The 16263-nt window shown below is 43.4% G+C and overlaps 1 long non-coding RNA gene across 1 annotated transcript; it reads left to right on the top strand.

The window, feature by feature from the left end:
- Positions 1-3287: 3287 nt before the first annotated feature.
- On the top strand, positions 3288-9427 carry LOC120401437. The gene is made up of 4 exons (XR_005596448.1): positions 3288-3377; positions 3808-4618; positions 6408-6537; positions 9252-9427. It is a non-coding gene; the product is annotated as an uncharacterized LOC120401437 (long non-coding RNA).
- Positions 9428-16263: the final 6836 nt, after the last annotated feature.

Here is a 16263-nt window from a genome sequence, read left to right as displayed (position 1 = left end):
CAGCTGAGGTGCTCCATGGTCCCTAGACCCCCTCTCCCAGCTCCAAAACCTCATCTTCCACATTGAAGAGAAAAAGGAAATTAGACCAAATTGTGTTCAAGTCTCATGCCTGATTCTCTTCCCTGTTACACTGACTGCTGTAAATCAGGAGTAACTCCACTGAAGCCTTCATAGTTACACTAGCATAAAACTGGTGTCATTAAAATCAGAATCAAGCTGTGTGTTTATTCCCCTTGTAAAAACCCTGGCTTGTAAGTCCTCCTGGGGTTTGAACAGCACATATCCTCCCTGAGGGCACCTTCAAGTGTCTTTGTTATAATTTTTTGGTGCCTTATGCTCCTGGTACAGCACAATGTAGTAGCAGATAGAAGGGACCTTGCCTCCTCCTTGGTCAGCATTTTATACTGCTTGCTTTCTTCTGTGAGGTAGCCAGCAGGTGAGCAAATTACCTCATTAGCTCATCAGACTCTATGCAGGTGCAAATGATCCCCACTAAACTTCCAAATTCAGACTGCCTCCCTCCCTCCTACTCTAACTACACTCTGCACATTCTACGTGACCAGAGTGCTGGCTCCCAGAAGGCTTGTGGGGGGACAGAATTAACTGCTGGATAGTGGACAGTCCGCTGTGGGGGTGAGAGCTCCTGTAGCGGAGGCCAGCATCACCTTTCCCAATAAATAAGAACATCAGAACAATGGCCAAACTGGGTCAGACCAAAGTTCCATCTAGCCCAGTATCCTGTCTACCAGTTCCAGGTACCCCAGAGGGAGGGATAGCTCAGTGGTTTGAGCATTGACCTGCTAAACCCACCATTGTGAGTTCAGTCCTTAAGGGGGTCACTTAGGGATCTGGGGCAAAAATCAGTACTCAGTCCTGCTAGTGAAGGCAGGGGGCTGGACTCAATGACCTTTCAAGGTCCCTTCCAGTTCTAGGAAATTGGTATATCTCCAATTATTACCTAACAGGTAATCATCAAGTGATCCATTCCCAATTTGGGGAAGATTGTGATTTTCAGGGGTCTCACTCACAATTTTTTGATCTCATAAGTGGGTAAAACACATGATTTTTGATCTCTTGAGGCTGGCGTTACTGCAGATATTGTGGTTCTATCTGTCCTCTGCAAGCTGTTGAAAATAAGATGCTTCCTTCAGTTGCTGGGAAAGTGACATGTAAAGATCCCGAAGCATGTGAAAGGTGTAATCCTCTATCAGCCGCCAACATGTGGCTAGTTATACCAATAACAAATTCAATCATTTTACACTGGGATGTGGTTCACATACACATGTGTGAGCTCATGTTCCTGGGGTCATGGCAGTACAGACTGTCCCACCTTCAGATAGTGGCATTTCCAGGGGTGACACCAAGCACATAGATGTGGCAAATTCTTTCTGAGAGACACAAGGGAGCTAAGTCACTGAGATGAGGCACTGCCATTTGACAGACTGGGTTCCGTTCCTAGCTGTGTAACCTCTCAGTGGGACATGAGGCCTGACATTATTTGTCAGTGTTGTGAAGGGCACAGAATTGTTAACACTAGTGAGTAGCAGAAGTTATATTTCAATTTCTTGGTCTTCTCCTTCCCAGCTGAGTGGTCCTGCCCGTGGAACAAAGGGTGTTGTGAAAGGGGTTGGCCAGACTCCATTTTGTCTGTGTCCCATCCAGATATTCAGTTCTGTGTGGCCTGTGACAGGAAGAGCATGTCCAGTGCAGATCGGACCTTGGGTGGTTTAAACAGCAAGCCACAGCAATATGCAATGAGGAAAACTCTATTGGGAAACAGAGATTTTTGACTGCTCCCAATTAGGTCAAATCTGAATTGATTTTCATAGGGACAAGAAAGGCACCTCCCTGACCTCAGAACTATTCCTTTGCCCAATGTCATGTATAGCAGCTAATCAGGGAGGTGCTAAAGCTCAGAAAATGAGTCAGAAATGTGTTTCCTTCTCCCCAAACACTCTTCGGGTCTCTTGATGCCTTATAAAGAGGCAAAATGGAACAGAGGCCCAATGTTATTTTCTCCTTTGAAATTAATCTGCAATGACCTGGGTTAAATATCTAGAGGGCTGTAAAGCATTAGGAGCTTGGGTGAATCTTCTTTAAACTTTGGTCACATTTCACTCCAATGTCCAGTTGGTTCTGAACAGAGGCCAATGTGGGGTTTGTTGGAAGAGGAAAGGGAAGAGAAGGCATTTGTTGGTTTGCTTGTTTTTGTGTGTGTGTGTGCAGGGGGTGATTGTTCTGGTGATTTATCTGGTGCTGTTCTCCCATCTGTACCTGTGACACCTTGATTGTCCATCCTCTCTCAAACCCAGCTGTGGTCATCAGTGCAACAAGTGAGTGGTAATTAAGGGGAGAGGCTAGTGCAGTGATCCTCAACCTTTCCAAACCACTGTACCCCTATTAGGAGTCTGCTTTGTCTTGTGTACCCACAAGTTACACCTCACTTAAAAACTCCTTTCTTACAAAATCAGACATAAAATACAAAAGTCTCACAGCATACTGTTGCTGAATAATTGCGTACTTTCTCATTTTTACCTATCTAACTTAACCTGCTGTTAATATCCGTTGTGTTTATCTATACAGCACCAGAGTATATTTGGGAGACAAACAGTTCCCTTTAGATGGGTAAAAATTAACAAGTCCTTGATTCTGTGAGGAAGTAAGTATATTAATATTTGCACCTTAGAAACATCTACGGCCTGGTCCAAATCCTTTATAGCCAATACAAAGACCCCCATTGTCATTACAAGGCTTTGGAGAGGTTCCCAGTGACAACTGAAACTGCAGGCAATGAAGCATATGGTTAGATGAATGTAAATATGTGTTGACTGTTTGCGCCCTGTGCCACCTATAATGTCTAACTAATTTTAACAAAAGTAACAAAATATTTGGTTTCTATTAAAGATGATACATTTGAAGTGAAAATCTGCAAGGTGAACTCAGATAATATGTTATAAGGAATAAAAAAACCACAGGGCCTGCTGCACCTTAACTTTATTATTCTTAACAATGACTAGTATTATTTATTAGTATTTTAAACATATGATGCAATCTGACTATCTCGCAAATAAAATGTAGAAATTTCACAACTGCTGGTACAGAACCATGTAGAGCAGTCTGCCTTAACATTGATTTACTAGTTATCAACATTATTAGTAATAAATTAAGCAAATTAGTCAAATGACTTTCTTGCAGCATGATGAACTATGAAAACCATACAGAATCATCAAAGAATGTGAAAGGATTTTACATAAATGGACTGTTCTGCTGGCAGGTCAAAGTGCTGACAGAAAAACTGCCTGGGAGAAGGACACAGAGTTGTGTCAAGTTGGCCAAGGACTTCAACACAGAGTGGCCTATAGAAGTGGCCCACTGAAGTAAGTTGTTGATCAGAGCTAAACCAGGAGGTGTACATTATATGTCCCAAGATATTTTACACAAACCTGTCTTACATGTCTTACACAATCTGGGATGGCACAAGATGTTTTGCACAAAGACCATGACTATTCCAGAGAGAAAGAGTTGCAAGAATTCCAACGTCCAAATTGTGGTAGGACAGGTCAGATTTCCCCACAAGCAGGGTTCTATCTGATTGGCCCACAGCAGCTTTGCCAAGAAGAAACCAAGCCCTCAGAAACGTCATTAAACAGGCAGCTTGGGTCAAAGCATCACTCGCTGTAGATCTAATATCTGGATGAGAGAGACAGCAACTGTGATTCTCATCACCTGGCTACTGAGAGTGCCTCAAATCTGGTAACTAGTAAAGTCTCTTCCCTTATACTCACCCTATTAACTCTTCCTTTAAAGTTCTATCTAGGGAGATGGCTGTGAGATGCAGAAAGAGAAGACGAAGACAGCTCTGATAACCCCTTGAGTGAATGAATTACCTGGATGAACTTTCTAGCTATCTCGAGAATCCATTTCAGGCCACTGCGATGCAGAGCTGGAGCACACACCTTCATGCCAGTTTTAATGGATAAGTACCAAATTCCATGCATTTTGTTGACTCCAAAAAAACTTGGTTATTTTAAAGCTACCTGAGTTAAAACCATCTGCAGGATAATTTGACTTATCTGAATTCCCTTTATCTAGAAATCCTAATTATCTGAATGCACAGTGTGCCCCCCGTGTAGTGCTGTGTTAGTTAATCACCCTCTGCGGAACTAACCTGAGGGCTGTGGGAGCTACGATTTGGGAGGCTTTCCAGAGTTAGAGATGAGGACAAGGAAAAAAGGAAAGAATTAGGGAGAAGGTGGGGAGGAGAGAATAGGTGGGGAGGGAGAGAAAAGCAAATAGGCAAGAAAGAAACAGATGAAGAGGTTAAGGTGAAGACTGAAAGGAGAAAGGGTCAGGGAGAGAAAGGAGAAAGGAAAAGACAGGACAGCAGTTAAGGGAAAGAGAACAGGGTAGGAGGGAGGAGAATGAAGAGAGACAAAGGAGGGTGGAGGAGAGAAAAAGCTCAGTATTTCCCCATGACCTATTAATATAGGGACTCTGTCTCCTCTCTGTCTTTGTGTCTCTTCTCTCCAGTGACACTGAGTTCCTGGCCAACCTTCAGCCATGAGGATTCTTTATCTGCTCTTTGCTGTCTTCCTTCTGGTGCACCAGGGTGCAACAGGTAAAATGAAAATGCGGGATGATACAGTGGGATATCTGGGAGCACATACTAAGGTTGTCTAACACTTTCTATTAGAAAAACATTTCTGATGTTTTCTTAAAAGCTCTAGCACCCCTTCAGTTTGCAGACGATACATGAAATTTGAGAGGAATTATTCTGAGGTCAGGGTGGTGTCTTTTCTGCCCCCAGTAAAAATCATTGAGATTTGACCGAATTATGACCAAATGGGAAGAAAAATATTTCCATCGTGTTTTCCTCAGATCTTTTGGAGGCTTGCTGCTTTTGTAACTCCACAATCTACCAGCACTGCATGCACTCTTCCTGAAACAGGAAACTACACAGTTGAGTAACTGGATGGCATACAGACAAAATGAACTGATGCCAACCCTGTTCAATATACCTTTGATCTAGGAGAAGGTGCATAGGGCTGGGAGCTAGAAGACTAACTTACAATGTAATTTCTGCTGACTACTGTTAATAATTCTGTGCCTTTCACAACCTGTATTATAAAGTCAGGCCTCATGTGCCACTGAGAGGTTACACAACTGGGAACAGAGCCAAGGTCTAAAAATTGGCAGCCCTTCATCTCAGTGGCTAAGCCCCACTCTCTCTCAGAACCTACCACAACTATGTGCTTAGCTTTGTTCCTAGAAACAGGGACAGTGCTACCATTAAGGTGAACTAGGCGGTTGCCTAGGGCGCCAAGATTTGAGGGCGCCAAAAAAGCGGTGCCCCCAATTTTTTTTTATAGCAGTTCCTCCCTGAGCGTGCAGTCGCTGCTCCACTTCTCCCACCTCCCAGGCTTGCAGCGCCAATCAGCTGTCTGGCGCCAGAAGCCCAGGAGGGGAGGAGAATTAGAGCGGGGCCTCATGCTCGGGGAGGACAGGGAGCAGAGGTGAGCTGGGGTGGAGAGGTGATGCATGGTCCCTGAGAGCAGGGGCAGCTGCCATGGGGGGGAGGGTGCTCAGGGCAGTGGGGGGGCAGCTGCCACAGGGCTGGGGGGGGAGGGCGCAAGGTGGAAGTTTCACCTAGGGTGCGAAACTTCCTTGCACCTGCCCTGCCTAGAAATGATATCATCAGCGTGGGACAGTGTTTGCAGCTGTAACAATGTCAACACCCATTTTGGTTGCCCAGTGACCTCCAATTAAAAACGTTCTAACCTAACTATTCTACAGGCTTTGGCTGTGCACATTGGGGCTGCATTTTCAAAACAGGTCTTACAGGTACAACCGGAGAGTGGCAATTGGTCATCAATAAACTATTCCAGAGTGACTCTTCAGGAAAAAAAATCTACAGTCTCACAGACAGTCAGACTTTCAAATGGGAAGGCCCTTCTCTTTCAAAAAGCTATAGTCATCCAACCCAGCGCTGAGCCAGTTCAACCCTACTTAGCCAGTGAAACATCATGGTCAGAGCCAGAGGGAATCACACCCACAGCAGCAGCCACTAAAGGAGGGTAGAGATGTGGGCAGCTACTTGCTTTCCATTCGTTAAAGGCATGGGCAGGAAAGAATGCCCATGCTCAGATTGTGGATTTGAGAACTATACCTCTAAAAGTCAGCGGCCTGTTTAATTAACTCGCTCTGTTCCCTTCTTAGAGCCAGCCACTGAATTTACACAGAACTACACTCATTTAAATAGTGATAAAGCTGTGGTGAACTTCTGCACTGGCAAATGATTGGGCTGACTTGGCCAGGTGTAAGTGAATGGGAAATGCCTGGCATCCTGGAAATAAAACCCTTATTTACCCTGCTCTGCAGAATGATGATGACTCCTTTTCTTTCTGCAGAATTCTCCCAGGCTCAGAATCTCAACAGGAGATGTGTACTCCGGGGGGGTACCTGTTTCTATCCGAGATGTCCCCCCTTTATTAGGACAGTCCTTGGAAGATGCTACAAAGGTGGCGTTTGCTGTGGAAGGTAAGTTCAGCATTCCACAAGGCAGACATTGCAGTGTGAACAGAAATATTTGTTCCACTCCTTCTTGCATCCAAGCTGTTTAATACTCTTGGAGACTCAGCACACATGGCCCAGCTCAGAGGCAAAGGAGGCTTCAAGACACATCTGTGCTACCCACATTTTAGGCCACCTGAGGGCTGGACTGGGCCCAACATATATGAGAACCACTCTTCTGGCTTCTCTTACATACAACAGCCTTACCCAGACTGCATGTGGGATACTCTGCAGCCCGGAGCAGCCCAGAGTCTCTGCAGTGCTACAGGGATTGCTCCCTTAGATCTGACAGCCTCCAGCAACTTCTACAGTGCTGTAACAGGACAGCAGTGACTTATTATGGCAGCTGTGAGCTGCTCATGCTTTGGGAAAGTCTCCCACCTCCAAGTCCCTGTATGGTTCTTGTACAGTCTCCGTGTGCTGCTGAAGTTTTACGTCTGGGCAGGGGTTGGTGCCCAAACATCCCATTGTCTACATTGCTTTTATATTTTAGAATAGGGAAGTCACGTAGAAAAAACACAATTTCAAGTTAGAAATAAGACACAGATTGTTAACAGGGAGGGAACAAACTACCAGAGGAAATAGTGTATTCTCCATCTCTTGGTATCTTCATAGCATGGCTGGATGCCTTTCTGGAAGATAATCAAATACATGCTACTGGGATGAATACAGGGGGTAACGGAGGAAATTCTATGGCATGAGATCAGACTGGATGATCAAATGGTCCAAATTCTGGGAACAAAATGGCTGCTGTCTGCATCCACTGAATATTTATAAGGCTTTAAAACTGTAAAACTACAGCTTGATGACAAAGCAAAGCCTAAGAGTTTGGAGGTTACTGACACCTGAGGGTGAATGTAAGTGTGTGTGTGTGCAGGAAAGGTAAAAAAGTAAATAAGGTAAAGTATTTTCACACTAGTTAACTCAAAACTGGCAGAACATTGTAATTGGACACGTGTCTTAGTTCTCACTCAAGGGCCCTTCCACACCAACCCAGTGTGAAAAATATTCAAGTGGAAGCTAACATATGAATTAAAAGTGCAGCCAGACAGGCACAATGCAGCATTTCACTGGGCTTCCCTATGGTATATGTGGGTCCAAATGTTTCAAACACTAATGCACATGAGGAGCTGGATTAAGAGTATCATTGTTCATGGGTGTGAGCTTGTAGATTGGGGATGCTATAGAACAGAGAAGGGTGCTAGGCGCTATCTTGCCCAACAGATTGGGGATTAAAGCAGAAATCTCTGGAGTAAAGCACAAGAGGGGCTCTCTAACTCATCCTGTAACAGACTCCCATTCTCTGTAGATCAGGCACAGAGGGGACACGTAACACATGCTGACCAGCGGGTGAGACCTGCTTGTTATTGGAAGTGCTCATTGTTCCATATAAGTAAAACAGCACCAATCCACCCAGGATTTAAAGTCATTTAAGAACATATGAATCTTTCAGTACTTAAAGCAGCTCAGTACAGATTCCTAGCCCATGATCCCCCCCCACCCCATTATGAAGACCAAGAGAGATAATTATAAAAATCTTAGTGATGTCAATGTGAACACTATTCATAAGGTTTTTTTAATGTTTTAAACATCAAAGTTTAGATGGCGTAGAGAAAGTAGATAAGGAAGTGTTTACTCCTTCTCATAACACAAGAACAAGGGGTCACCAAATGAAATTAATAGGCAGCAGGTTTAAAACAAACAAAAGGAAGTATTTCTTCACACAACACAGTCAACCTGTGGAACTCCATGCCAGAGGATGTTGTGAAGGTCAAGACCATAACAGAGTTCAAAAAAGAACTAGATAAATTCATGGAGGATAGGTCCATCAATGGCTATTAGCCAGGATGGGCAGGAATGGTGTCCCTGGCCTCTGTTTGCCAGACGCTGGGAATGAGCGACAGGGGATGGATCACTTGACGATTACCTGTTCTGTTCATTCCCTCTGGGGGACCTGGCATTGGCCACTGTCGGAAGACAGGATACTGGGCTAGATGGACCCTTGGTCTGACCCAGTAGGGCCGTTCTTATGTTCTTATGTTAAGGTTGCTATAGAAAGTTAATTTGGCAACTTTGCATTTCTCCAGCCCTTTCTATTCATGCTCTCTTTGTTTTAGAGCATATCTGCCATAAATTCTACAGGAAGCCTAGTTTGGTCACATTATTGCATCAAGTACAGCTCCCAAAGAAGGAGTTGGAAGGGTGAGAGATTCTCTCCATCTACTAAAACACCAGAGACACAGATTTAGGGCAGGAGATGTGAAGCTGGGAGTCCCTTGGGGTTGCAGAGTGAGAACCAGAGAACTAGGCTGGAGTGGCCCTAGTATGCAACTGTCACCCGAACAGAGTCAGTCTTCAGTGAGACTTGGAATTTCCCTTTCTCTTAAAGAATGAAGTTATTTAGCACTGAATTAATTAACTCTCATTTTAGCTTCACCTGTGCTCAAGGTGTCTTTGATAGAACAAATGTACCTGGATGTGAGTGGTGTGTGAGTTGTGTAACAGTATGTTGCAGTAGGGAAATTAATTCCCTGTGCTAGAGTTAACCAGGAACCCCTTCACTCACCCCACAGTGACTGGGGGATTCCACTTGTGCCTCTTGATTTGAAATCAAACTTCATATTATATCTGTTCTACAGGAAAACATTAACAAAATCTGAATCTCTTTTTTTTTTCTACAGGGGACTGTAGTTCTGATTGTCTAGGCAGGATCTCTGGGAATCTGGAAGACAGCCACTTGATTCTAAACTCATTGGATCCTGCTTCAAGGAACTCTGAAGTGCTGTTTGTTTAGGTTCTAAAGAACCTTGTGAGCTAGAGAAATTCCAGAAGGGAGCCCTTGTATCCCCCCTATAAGATTTGTTACCTTCCTTTTAATAAAAGTAAATTGGTTTAAGATAATCTTGCTGAAGTGTGTGTGGGGGGGAGGGTCTTTATATACCATGGTCTATACATCTCCAAGACACATCTTCAGATGCATGGAGTGAAAGTTACAGATGCAGGCATTATATAATGTCACATGAAGAGAAGGGAGTACTTCACAAGTGGAGAACTATTGTTGACAGGGCCAATTCGATCAGGGTGGGTGTAGTCCACTCCCAATAATAGATGAGGAAGTGTCAATTCCAGGAGAGGCAAAGCTGCTTTTGTAATGAGCCAGCCACTCCCAGTCCGTATTCAAGCCCAAATTAATGGTGTTAAATTTGCAAATGAATTTTAATTCTGCTGTTTCTTTTACATAGGGACTGTCCGGTTTGGCCAATGTACATGGCAGAGGGGCACTGCTGGCACATGATCGCATATATAACATTAGTAGACATGCAGGTGAATGAGCTCTTGATGGTGTGACTGATGAGGTTGGGTCCTCTGATGGTGTTGCTAGAGTAGATATGGGGAGAGAGTAGGCAATGAGGTTTGCTACAGGGATTGGTTCCTGGGTTGGTGTTTCTGTGGTGTGATGTGTAGTTGCTGGTGAGTATTTGCTTCAGGTTGGGGGGTTGTCTGTAAGCAAGGACTGGCCTGTCTGCCAAGGTCAAAAGAATAAATGGACACAAATCGGACATCAGGAATGGTAACATACAAAAGCCATTAGGTGAACACTTCAACCTCCCTGGACATTCTATAACAGATTTAAAAGTAACTATTCTTGAACAAAAAAACTTCAGAAACAGACTTCAAAGAGAAACAGCAGAACTAAAATTCATTTGCAAATTTAACACCATTAATTTGGGCTTGAATACGGACTGGGAGTGGCTGGCTCATTACAAAAGCAGCTTTGCCTCTCCTGGAATTGACACTTCCTCATCTATTATTGGGAGTGGACTACATCCACCCTGATCAAATTGGCCCTGTCAACACTGGTTCTCCACTTGTGAGGTACTCCCTTCTCTTCATGTATCATTATATAATGCCTGCATCTGTAACTTTCACTCCATGCATCTGAAGAACTGAGGTTTTTTTACCCACAAAAGCTTATGCCCAAATAAATCTGTTAGTCTTTAAGGTGCCACCGGACTCCTTGTTCCTTCCTAAGTGCAGAACTCTAGCCAGCTTTCTATCCACCTTATAGTCCATTCATCCAATCTATACTTTTTTAACTTGCTGGCAAGAATACTGTGGGGGACCATATCAAAAGCTTTGCTAAAGTCAAGATATATCACATTCACTGCTTTCCCCATATCAACAGAGCCAATTATTTCATCATAGAAGGCAATCAGGTTGGTGAGGCATGACTTGCCCTTGGTGAATCCATGTTGTCTGTTCCTGATCACCTTCCTCTCCTCCAAGTGCTTCAAAATGAATTCCTTGAGGATTTGCTCCATGATTTTGCTGGGGACTGAAGTGAGGCTGACCGGTCTATAGTTCCCCAGATTCTCTTTTTTCCCTTTTTAAAATATGGGCACTATATTTGCCTTTTTCCAATGGTCCAGGACTTCCCCTGATCACCACGAATTTTCAAAGATAATGGCCAATGACTCTGCAATCACATCAGCCAACTCCCTTAGCACCCTTGGATGCATTAGATATAGACCCATGGACTTGTGCACATCCAACTTTTCTAATTAGTCCACCTTGATTTACTCTATCTCTTTTACAAACTTTGAAATATAAAGCACATAATATAGAAGAACTCAATAAAAGATGAAGTTACTTCACAACTTAGAAAGAGTTTGTGGTTCGCTATTGACTGTTGTTGTTACTCAATCTAACTCCATTGTGAACCACAGATGCAGCACTTGCTGCTTGACATGTTTTAAGGGCTTATGCCTAAATTACATGGAGGATTATGTCCCATGCCTGTATGTATGTGACATTATTAGTAGTAATAAATTCCATATTTTCTGTGTCATCCTTACAGTTGAGAAACCCTTGTCTAGAGAAAATTACAATCTAGGGTGAAATACTCGCCCCATGGAAGTCAAAGGGAGTTTTGTATTGATTTCCATGGGGCCAGGATTACATCCTTAACATCTACACTAATTAAACATCATTGGTCTGGTACAAAGATGACTAAAGTAAATAGATAGAATCTCACTGACCAGTGGGCTTTGGACTAGACAACATGGTTCAGAGAGAAATTCAGGAAACAACTTCCTCTCGGCTGCCCTGAAATAGGCATACAGAGTAGAGCAGTGGTTCTCAACCAGGGGTATGTGTACCCCTGGGGGTAAATAGAGGTCTTCCAGGGGGTACATCAACTCATCTAGATATTTGTCTATTTTTACAACAGGCTACATAAAAAGCACTAGTGAAGGCAGCACAAACTAAAATTTCATACAGACATTGACTGTTTATACTGCTCTATATACTATACACTGAACTGTAAGTATAAGATTTTTATTCCAATTGATTTATCTTATCAAATGTGATGTTCAAGTAAAAATAAGAAAGTAAGTAATTTGTGCGTGAAAGTGGGCTGTGACACTTTTGTATTTTTAGGTGTGATTTTGTAAGCAAGTCATTTTTAAGTGAGTTGAATCCTGGGGTACTCAAATCAAATCAGACTCCTGAAAGGGGTACAGTAGTCTGGAAAGGTTGAGAACCACTGGCATAGAGGGCCCAGCACAGATGCCCCATGAACACAACAGCATGGAGTTACAGACCAAACAGTCAAGTTCTGACAGAACCAACTCCTCTTCAAAACAACAAACTAAAGGGATTAGTAGCAGATGTAAGAAATAAATACAGATCTAGCCACATGTGCTCATAGAAACAAAAACAGCTGCATAAACTATGGTGACCTAAACACGTATGTGTATCTTTAACATCCAATAGGGATGAATGTGTTTTCTGTTGTTTTCAGAACTGGGTTCAGTCACGGCTTGGCTGTCTGTGTGTAACCCCCACTTTGGTTCGCCATGACACCTAGACCCACCCTCTCCTCTGAAACCTCCCCTGTCCCAGGGCCATCTTCTCTTCTGCCATTGCCTCTGGACATGGCCATATAGAGCAAGTTCCCTTACAGAAATTAAAATGACAGCACAAAACCCCTAAACCTTTCCCTGAGCACATGGGACCACGGAGCTCTGAGAGAGCCCCCAAAACAAGGCCACATTGAGGAGAACAGAAGAAAACAGGCCAAACTGCTTTAAGGACTCAGCCCTGATTCTTTTCTCTGTTAAAGCGACTGGTGTAAATCAGGAATAACTGCACTGAAACCATCATCGTTACACCGGTGTTACACTAACATAAGGGAGATCAGAATGAGGTCCTTGACTTTCAAAAAAAACACGAGAAGTCACATTCCTCCAAAAGCCTTATCTGATCCCATGTCAAATTTTCCAGGGACACTACCATGGGACCAGGAATCGGAAATTTCAGGCTGATGGCTTTTTAAAAAAAGCTTTTAGCTATGGGAAGTCTAAATTTGAAAACTTAGCCCAGTCTTAATCCACACTCCATCCAACCCCCTAGTATCCACCTTAATACTTCTTGTGCATATGTGGTGTGCACAACATATAAATATCTCAAGGCTCTTATCAACCTCCCACCCTGCTGATATGGTTGACTTGCCATGTGCAGTCTATATTTTAAATCTCATTTCAACTCCTCTCCCTGCACCGTGTTCATTTCTCATGGATCTCTGACCTCCCTCCAGTTTGCCAATATCCATCAGGTAAGTCAGGGTTCAGAAATCACCACAATATTTTAGATGGAAGGGCACCAGAGCAGAGTGGGGAGGGACTATTCTCTAATTGTTCCGTGATGTGATGCCCTTTTGTAGGGAGCCGCAATGCTACAATGGCCTTCTTTGATGCCATGCCAAAAGCAAACTCAGGTCTATGTGAGGGCTGCTTAGCAAGGGAATTTATTTTCTGGAGAAAGGCACCAGCCTTCTTTTTGGAAGCTCACAGCGCAGGAGAGGGTTGGGAACCTCTGAAGGTTTGCAATGCACATTGATTTGAGATGCATTATTTGTATGCTTTGTGCAACATTTTAATTTAATAATTAAAGGGTTAACTATAATGTTATGATGCAGCAGGTGGTTTAATTAGAACAGCAGATAACTGCTTGCCATCCCCCCAGGGATGTTGTGAGGCTAATTAAGTGTGGGAAGAACTTGGATATTGCTTGAAGGAAGTTACTAATGGGTGCCCAATAATTTTAATTGACTATAATATAACTAGTCATTAGTCTTGGGTTGGCCAGCCAATGGAAGTACATGGAGCTGACTCCAAAGCTGACTCCAGGGCGCTGGATCACCAGATATTTTACCTTAATATTGTGTAATGTCTGCTGGAGTTAGTCCCACTTGGACCCTCCTCTCATCAGTGCCACAAAGTTGCTCACTGACTGCTTGTCCTCCACTAGTGGGTCTGCCTCCTGGCTCTCCATGCATGTTCTGCATCTGAAGGAGGGGGCTCTGCCCTACAGCTGGCCAAAACTCAGTTTTTGGCTGAAAGAAATTTTAGGTGTTTCGAATTTGGGTTCGTTCCAAAAAACCAAATTTGCTTATATTTCTTGACCATGTTTGAAAGAGTGAGGATCCCAGCCAGCCCTGAGAGCTACTGTTCCTGCTGGGTCTGCCAGCACTCCCGGGGTCTATGTTGCCCCATGCTGCCCCAAAGCTCCCACTATGGAGCAGGGCGCTTAGCAGTAAAGAAATCTCCAGCTCCTACCAGAGCTCCAGCATTCCCCGTGTTCTGCAGCTGTGGAGGTTACCAAGCAAAGTGACTAGATTTTTACAAAAGTTCTGTTGAATCTGTAATAGCTGAACCCCTAGACCCATTTATCAGGAATTTCAGCCCTAGTGGTCTCTGCAGGGAAGTGACAATCATTCTCAATTGAGTATGTCTGCTTCTGTCTTTAAACATTAGAGAAAGAAGTCAAAGGGCCTTTCCATCAGCTATGAGCAACCTCAACCTTAGATGTTGCTACCTGTGCCAGGTAACAAAGGTAACAAAATATTTGGGTATTTTTTTAAAAGAAGGTGATATATTTGAAGGGAAAATCTGAAAGGTGAATTCAGATAATATTATAAGGCATAAACAACCACAGGGCCCGATGCACCTTAATTTTATTATTTTTAACAATTACTAGTATTATTTATTAGTATTTTTAAACATATGATGCAATCTGACTATCTCACAAATAAAATGTAGAGATTACACAACTACTAGTACAGAACCATGTAGGGTAGTTTCTCTTAATATTCATAGTTATCAACGATAGTAGTAGTAAATGAAGCAAATGAATCAAAAATGACTTTCTTGCAGCATTGATGAACTATGAAAAACAGAATCATCAAAGAATATGAAAGGGCTTTACATAAATTGACATTTCTGACAGCAGCTCAAAGTGTTGACAGAGAAACTGGGGAAAGGACAGAGTCATGCCAAGATGGCCAAGAACCGCACTGCAGTGAAGGCTATTGGAAGAGGCCTGCAGAAGTAAGTTGCTCATCAGAGCTAAATCAGCAGGTGTTCGTTATATGTCCCAAGATATTTTATACAAACCTCTCTGGCCTAATATATCTTACACAATCTCAGATGGCACAAGATGTTTTGCATGAAGACCATGGAATTTTCACAACACAAAAAGAAATTGCAAGAATTCCAACGTCCAGTTTGTGGTTGGACATTTCAAATCTTTCCCAGGTTCAGGGGTCACTTTCTGATTGGCCCACAGCAGCTATGCCAAGAAGAAAACAAGCCGCCAGAAACAGTATAAAACAAGCTGTTTGGGTCAAATCACCATTCCCTGAAGCTCATATATCTGGACGAGAGAGACGGTGAGCAGGACTGTCATCCCCTGGCTACTGAGAGTGTCCCCAGTCCGGTAAATACTAAAGTCATTTCCCTTATAATCCCCCTATTAACTCTTCCTTTAAAGTTCTATATAGGGAGATTGTTGTGAGATCCAGAAAGAGAACAAGAGCACAGCTGTCATAACCCCTTCAATGAATGAACTACCTGAATGAATTTTCTAGCTATCTTAAGAAACCACCTGGGGTCACTGTGATGCAGAGCTGGAGAACACGCCTCATGCCTGTTTTAATGGATAAGTAGCAAAATTCCATGCATTTTGTTTTCCCAAATAAAAACTTGGTTATTTTAAAATTACCTGAGTTAAAAACAACTTAACGATAATTCTACTTATCCGAATTCCCTATATCCAGCAATCCTAGTTTTCCAAATGCCCAGTGTGTGTCTCACCCCCTGTAGTGCTGTGTTAGTTAATCACCCACTGATGAACTAACCTTAGGGCTGTGGGAGCTGCGATTTGGGGGGATTTCCAGAGTTAGAGATGAGGACAAGGAGAAAAGGTGGGGAGGGTGATTAAAAGCAAAGAAGAAAGAAACAGATGAAGGGGGTTAAGGTGAATATTGAAAGGAGAAGTGTTCAAGGTGAGAAAGGACAACGGGAGACACATGCGAGGAGTAAAGGGAAAGAGACAGGGCAGGAAGGAGAGTAAAAAGAGAGGCAGAGGAGGGTAGAGGAGAGAGAAAGGGAAGGAAATAAAAGGGGAGGGGGGAATCACAGGAGACAGGAGGCTCTTTGTTACCTCTTGAGGACATCCTGACACTGACAGCCCTGGCCTCCACAAGCACCAGTACAAACAGTGAGGGGTTAGGGTCAACTCACTTCCCCAGGGCTGTCAGTGCTGGGAAATGCTCAAGCAGCAAGACTCCCGTCTCCTGCAGCTTCTCCCCCCTCCTTCCCTGTCTCCTCTGTTGTTCCTTCCCCTTTTCTC

The sequence above is a fragment of the Mauremys reevesii genome, linkage group 3 (assembly GCF_016161935.1).
Source record: "Mauremys reevesii isolate NIE-2019 linkage group 3, ASM1616193v1, whole genome shotgun sequence".
Lineage (NCBI taxonomy): Eukaryota > Metazoa > Chordata > Testudines > Geoemydidae > Mauremys > Mauremys reevesii.
This window is presented reverse-complemented; position numbering and strand designations above follow the sequence as displayed.